The sequence below is a fragment of the Priapulus caudatus genome, unplaced genomic scaffold (genome assembly GCF_000485595.1).
Source record: "Priapulus caudatus unplaced genomic scaffold, Priapulus_caudatus-5.0.1 Scaffold184, whole genome shotgun sequence".
Lineage (NCBI taxonomy): Eukaryota > Metazoa > Priapulida > Priapulimorpha > Priapulimorphida > Priapulidae > Priapulus > Priapulus caudatus.
Genome location: NW_014577245.1, coordinates 345,718 through 353,239, shown reverse-complemented (window position 1 = coordinate 353,239; position 7,522 = coordinate 345,718). Strand labels below are relative to the sequence as shown.

General features: G+C 49.5%; 1 protein-coding gene across 1 annotated transcript in view; it reads left to right on the top strand.

Moving 5' to 3' along the window:
• LOC106806886 (potassium voltage-gated channel subfamily KQT member 5-like) overlaps nucleotides 1-7,522 on the top strand; it is a 20,967-nt gene that overhangs the window by 10,996 nt on the left and 2,449 nt on the right. The window lies entirely within an intron of this gene.

The following is a 7,522-nucleotide window of genomic DNA, read 5'->3' as shown; positions in this document are numbered from 1 at the left end:
TAGTCTTGAAATAAGGATGCAGCTAAACGTAGGCGATTTTAGAGCTTTTTACCTTCATCTGAAGCCGGTGTGGAAGCTCATGGAATTATAAATTGAGTGTTTTTCTCTGGACCTCACGGGCGGCCCTTGCCCGCCCCCCCCTCCAAGGGTCATCAACCCCTTGCAACGCTGACAAGGGGTCGCGACTAGTGTGAACCCCCCTAGAACGCCCCGCATTTTCAGAGTTTTTTGTCGGATTTCGGGTGCTCTTCACGTTCATTACACTTGTTGTTCCTCAATGAGCAGTGGAGTGTCATGGCCGTTGTGTGTGGTTGGTGCGTGTGGATATGTATGTGGGTGTGTCTGCACTGTGTGCGTGCGCTGTGGTGGTGAGTCCAAGGTGAAGTGGGGCAAGCATGAGGTTGCGACGACTTGTCTGGTCGTGATGTTTTGGCCAGGGTAGCGGTGCTCATACGAAGTGCAGGCATAAGAGCTTAATTCATTCGGAGAATTCAGTAAGGAGAGGAGAATGTGGCTGCGAGCAGCTAGAGTGCCAAAAGCCATAGCCGAGAAAGGTACGTGCGTGCGCCGCAGCGGCGCAGCAGCTGTCTGTGGTGTGTGTGTGGTGTGTGTGTGTGTGTGTGTGTGTGATGTGTGTGTGCATGTGCGTTGTGCGTGCGCTATTGGTCTGTGTGTCTGTGTGCTCGTCGCGTGTGTTTGGCGCTGTGCATTTCGTTAACTTTTGTAAGGGAGGGAAATATTGAAGTACACTACAGTTAGCATAGATCAGCACTAGCTAAGTGACATAGTAGCAGATGCAGTCAGTTAAGGCCAAGATAGCATGCAGTCCCGCACACAGGCAGGCAGCAGCTGTAGGTTAGTAGTAGGCAGTAGCAGGCAGTAGCAACAGCAGCAGCAGCTGTAAAGTAGTAGTAGCAGCAGTAGCATTCAGCAGTAGTGGCAAGCGTAAGCAGTAGCAAGCGAGTAGCAACAGCCAGCAGCAGCCTGTAGTAGAAGAATAAGCGAGCTAAGGCAGCAGCAGTAAGGCAGCCATGCAAGCTAAATTGACACGCATCAGTAGCAATCAGCAAGCAGGCAGCCTGTAGTAGTAGTAGCAAGCAGTAAGCGATCATCTAATACTAACAGCGAGTTAGAGCATAGCAGTAGCAATAGGCAATCAGTCTATACAGTAAGCAAGCAAGGCAGACAGGAGCTCACGTAGTAGTAGTTAGTAATGGCACATGTCACAGTCAGTCAGAAGTGCAGCAGGGATTAGTTCTAGTTAAGCAGCAGTAACAGTTATCAACGAGTGTTAGAGTCAGGTAAGCAGAACAGTGAGCATAGCCGCAGCAGCCCACTAACGTAGCAAGTACTATGACAGCAGTAGTCACACAAGCAGTCTAGGTAAAAGCAGTAGCGTAGTAGTAGTAGCACCAAGTTCATTACCACCCCGCAACAGCGCAGCACGCTCCGTATCAATCAAATTCAGCAGTATCCAGCGCAGTAGTAGCAGCAGCAGCAGTAAATGGTAAGATCAGCAGGCAAGCAGCGAGGCAACAGCACGTAGCATCCAGTAGTTGCTCAGGCAGGCGTCAAGTCAGAGCAGTAGCAGTGCACGAAGAGCACAGCAGAGCACAAGCCAGTAGCACATGAGCAGTAGCTAGTATAGCAAGCAGCAGCAGGTACGGAACTAGTAGTGAGCCAACAGTAGCGAGCAGCAGCAGAGGGACAGTAGGCAGCAGTCAGTTAGTCTAAACAGGTAGCCAGTAGCAGTAGTCAGTATAAGCAAGGTAGGCGAGGAGTTGAATCTCTGTAGTTATGTAGCACAGACATAGCCGTCGAAGCACAGCGCAGGGACAGTATCACAGGCAGAGCAGCCAGTAGCAACAGCAGCAGCCAGTAGAATGGCATGTCAAGGCAGTGGGACTGCTTTTAATGCGGTGGGCCGACGAATTTTCTATGTTCTATGCCGCTTGCACTGTATACCACACACACGCAGTTTTCTTACGGCACAGGGCAAAGGCCACGGGCAAAATACTCTGTCACAGAAAATTTCTCGTCAGCCCGTCCCAGTTAATCTCAGGTAAAATCAGCAATTTCTCAGTTAGCCCGTTAAGTATACTAAGATCTCCAATTTTTTTCGCGTCCCTCGATTCTCGGCTCCGGAGACTTCTATTTCGCAAATCATCCGGCGAAACATCTCCGGTCGATAATTAAATTCCCTTTAAACTTCGCGCCCCACGCCTCTGCTCACCGCCGCCAGAAAACCAAACGTCACGCCCCGCTCTAGTGAAATGACGTCAGGAGTGTCATATATAGACTATATCATGAACTATCGTCGATAGACTATACTCATAGACTATACTAATAGGACTATACTCCATGAGACTATATGAATAGACTATATTCATAGACTATATCTAGTAGAGCTGAGTATGCATAGACTTATATCCATAGACTATATCATAGACTCATCATCATAGACCTATATCCATAGACTATATCATTAGCACTATTATCAACTGAGACTATGATTATAGACTATTTCATAGCATTCTATATCATAGACTAGTATCATCAGACATATAATAGACTATCATTATAGACTATATTATAGACCTATATTATAACTATATTATACGGATTATATATTAAGATTATATCATAGACTATAGTCATAGACTATATCAAATCAGACTATATCATCAAGACCTATATCACTAACTATTATATAGACTATACTTATAAGACTCAATACGACATAGCCTACATATAGACTCATATCATAGACTACTAGTAATACGACTAATATATCTATCATATCGACACTGATACCGTAAGTATCAGACCAGCTTGAATTGGACCGTACGGACGTCATTATACAGTTGCCCGACAGGCGCCGAAGGAAGCAGTAAGATAATTGAGCCGCTGACCTCCACTCGCACAAGGTGCGATACGTGCGATACCGCAACGCGATCAACTACTTCGTGCGAGACGTCGACCAAGTTTTCGCGGAGCGCTGGCGACCCGTATGACGTGAACGACGTCATCGAGCAGTAAATTCCGGCAAGGTCACGTCGACATGCTCAGGCACGCGTGAAGAAACGGTGCAGGGCAAGGCGCACGTAGTTCTTATTCATAGCAGAGTAGGCGCGAGGAAGGGGAGAGAGGGAGAGAGAGAGTGAGAGGCCGAGCAGATAGGGGGAAGAGGGGGAAGAAAGGGGGCGAGAGAGGAGGAAAGATGGGGGACGAGGACGAGAGACAGAGGCGAAAGAGAGAAAAAGAGAGAGGAGACAAAGAGATGAGAGCGACCATAGGGAGAGCAAAGAGACAGAGAGACGAGACCGAGAGGAGAGAAGAAGAGAGAGAGAACGACCAAGAGAAAGAGAAGAGAGAAGAGAGAGAGAGAGAGTAGAGAGACGGCGACCGAGAGAGAGAGACGGAATGAGAGAGCACGAGAGAGAAGATAGCGAGCAGAGGGAGAGAGCAGAGAGAGAGACGAGAGAGAGGAGGGATGAGAAAAGGAGAGACGAGAGAGAGAGCGACCAAGTTAAGCACCGGGAGCAGACAGCGCAGGCAGAGCAACAGCAGAAGGCAGAGAGAGAGGACGTAGAGAGAGGAGCCGCGGACCGCAAAGAGCGAGAAGAGAGAGCGGAGAGACGACGCCAACGAGCGAGAGGAGAGACGAGAGAGAGAGAGATGAGAGAACGGACGAGCCGAGAAGGACGAGGCAGAGAGGAGACGCGAGAGAGAAGGGAAGAGGAGAGGCAGGACAAGAGAAGAGAGAACGACAGAGAGAGAGAGAGAGAGGAAGAGAGCAACTGAGAAAGCATGGCAGTAGTACGAGGGAAGCGGCCCGAAGGAGAGAGAGACTGAAGAAGTTTCGGCGAGGCCGCTGCACGGTATGACGCAATGAAGACGTCCATCGCGCAGAAGGACAGTCACAGTTCGCAGGTCACTGTCGACCATGCGTCGAGCACGAAGCGTGAAGAAACGTGGCAGCCAGCAGGGCGAGTCTTCTTATTCAGTAGAGAGCAGAGGTGAAAGCGGGAGAGGCGGGAGAGCGGAAAGAGGGAGAGAGAAGAGGAGCGAGGTCCAGAAAAAGAAAGAGAAGAGGAGATGGCTCGGGGAGAGGCCGAGAAGGGAGAGCAATAAAGTAAGGGGGCGAGAAGGGGAGAGAGATAGAACTGATGAACGAGATGAACGCCAAGGGAGACACAGAGAAGATGGAGAGGAGCAATGCAGAATCCGAGAATGAGAAGTGAGGAAAGAGGAAAGCGAGAGAGCATACGATGAGAAGATGAAAAGAGCGAGAGACGAGAAAAAGTACAGAGACGAGAGAGGAGACGAGCAGAGGAAGAAGAGCAGGAAGAGAGAGGGGTGAGAGAGAGAAAAGAGAGTACACACAGACGAAGCGAGACCACAGCTAATCAGCAGCCAGTAGGACGCGGCAGCTCACGTACACATGGAGCAGTAGCAGCTAGTAGCAGCAGCAGCAGTTAAGCGTACGGGGGCAGTAAGCACTATAGCCAGATAGCAGTTCAGTAGGCCAGCAGTAGCCAGGCCGCCCAGATAGCACAGCAGTGCCAAAGTTCAGCAATAGCAGCAGTGTCAGCACGCCACAGGCACAGGCAACGCATGAAGAGAGGCAGAGAGACTGAGATATTTACTCTCAACGCGCAGCAGTCAGCGAGACCCAATAATAATCTACTAATCGTATGCATTATAACATCTTACACATCCCAATTTGAGAGAGCGCAAGGCATAGCGAGAGTGGCCTAGCAGCCTAGCCGAACGCTAGCGACCGTACCCGGCAGCTAGTGAAGCCAGAACAGCCAGACCGCACCATAGCAGCCGCAAGCCACACCCGCCGCCCCCCCGGCCCCGCACCAGCCAGCAGTAGCACAGCAGGCTACAACAACCCGCAGCAGCATCAGCTACGGCAGCAGTTCCGATTTAAAGTCCCTAGCCAGGCCAGCATACAGTAAATTCCTAAGTAAGCAGCAGTACAGCACGGCCATTTGCCACCCTAGTATCAGATTAACAACCTTATAGAACTACCTTCACGACATAGTTACGGTAATACAATAAATGTATTCTTGGCGACACTCAACATTTCGCTCCCATTACTATAACACCCCGAGACTCACGCACCCAAGTCTACAGCTGACAGCAGAAGCAGGGGTGAATGTAAGCCAGTGGGAGTCAGCAGTCGTAAGGGTTATGCAATAAGGGAAAGGCGGCTCAAACTCAAAGACCCGTAGGCGCCGTCAGCGAGACATAGCATCAGCCAAAGAGTGACCAGAGCATGCAGTCAGCAGTAGCAGGCAGCCTTTGGTGTTACAGCCAAGCCAGCTAAGCACAGGACAACACGCAGACAGGGGCGCGCACAGGCAGCACAAACCACCCCAGTATACGCGCTATTATAGCTCAGTCAGATAATTGACTACGGCTAAGGCCGACCAAGCAGAGAAGCAATTCACCGGCGTCCTAAATGTATAAGATGCATTATAAATATATAGCATATTGTACTCCTACTTACTATATATATATATATATATATATATATATATAAATGTGTTCAAAAGTGAATCGAAATGCTCGCTACCCTGGGGTCGTCTGGTTAGGGAAAGCTTTCCGTTGATTCCATGTTGGCCGGGTTATTGTGATGATCTTCTATCCATCCCGGTATTTCGACCCGTAGGTCGAGTCCGTATGGTTGGATGGTGTTTAGATTGTGGATCCAATAGGCTTCTCTTTTCTTTCTGTTGCGGATCGTGTGTGGATGTTCGGTGGGGTCCGAGAATATTTTTTCAATGCCCCTGCACTGAAAATCCGCTGCGGTGTGGTTGTCGCATGTAAAATGAGCACTGACGGGTCTTGAGATTTGTGAGTCTCGTACCTTCGAAGCTTATCCTTTAGGTTGCGCAGTTTGCGGAATTCATTGCTAACTTAGTGTAGCAATTTCTTAAACAAAACTTTTTTTACAATTTTTATCATACATTTATAATGGCAACAACAAACCACAAAGCTAAATCCCCGTGGGGTAGCTCAGTCGAGCTGTGCCCCGTAGAGGCTGTCCAGGCCTCTTCTTCACACATGTCCCTATATATATATATATATATATATATTCTACTCTTACAGGTTAGATCAAATCCTTGGCAAGCAGGGTTCAAAAGCACGAGATGTGTATGACTCAAAGATCAGCCTCGCTTCCAGAGTCGTCAAAGTAGAAAGATCCGTACGTATAACGTTTTCGCTGTTTCAATTACTGTACTCATCTCGTGTTGATCAACGAGTATTTATGTGCGAGTGTTTATCTATGAGTATTTATATGCGAGTATTTTTAATGCGAGTATTCATCTTCTATGGGTTTTTATATGAGAGTATTATAATGCGTGAATTCATATACGAGTATTTATTTATATGCGAGTTAGCGTAGGAAAATGTTGACTTGAATTAGAATTGATGCCGTACGCAACACTTTCGTTACCGTTTCACATAGTTGCGCGGTAATACGGGGCGCAATTCTTGTCTGTTACGCGTATACACTATGTTGGCACGCTTTATTTTTCCAGGTGGAAGAGATCGAAAGCAAGCTGGACATGTTGATAGATCTCTACATGGAAGATCGCAAGTCGACGCAATCTCCACCTCAGGTTCCCCAGATCCAGCATAATTCCAGCGCGCCATCTATCGTGTTGAAACCGATCATCAAAAACTTCGACCGATCGTCCGTGACGGACAAACCGCCGGCCCGCGCTCAGATCGTCACGGAGAGCGAGCCGAACACGCCCGTAGAAAAGGCGGAAAAAACTCTCAAGACGGCCGTGAGCGATCAGGGTCTCTCCTCGATCCCTCGCCGTAAGAAGGTCACCTATCGGACGCTGTCCGATAGCGCCTCCATCATGCGCCATCGTCTGCTGAACGGCGCCACGTCCGCCGCGACATCTAGCGGCGAGACGACGATGCCGGATAACGTGTTTCGGGCGGTGCGCGAGGGCAGCCAGGAGACGGACGAGGCCGAGGCAGAGGGCGGCACTCACGATGTGAAGTGGACCGACACGGACACGATCAGCAGCGATTCTGACATTGTCGTCGGCGACGCGTACCGGCTGAACGCCGACGACACGATATTGCCGGCGACGACTGTCGGCGCTGTGATCTACGACCAACCGGAAGTGATGCCGTTGCGGAACGCCAAGTGCTGACAGGGCGTCTGCGTGACATTGTTTGCGGAAGTGAAGGCGGGAAGGCGTCTGTGAAGCAAATCGAGGCATCATGGCGGAGCGACAAGGCGGGAGGTTACACGAATGTTTCGCTCACAGTCTGCGTTAATTAGAGGGGAGTGAGAACAAGAGAGGGAGAAAGAGAGGGGAGAGAGATAGAGAAAGAGAGAGAGAGAGAGAGAATGTGTGTGTAAGATGGAGAGAGAGCGCGTTCGAGAGCGCACGAGAGAGAGAGAGAGTGCGAGAGAGTGCAAGTGGGAGAGAGAGAGAGAGAGAGAGAGAGAGCGCACGAGAGAGAGCAAGTGGGAGAGAGA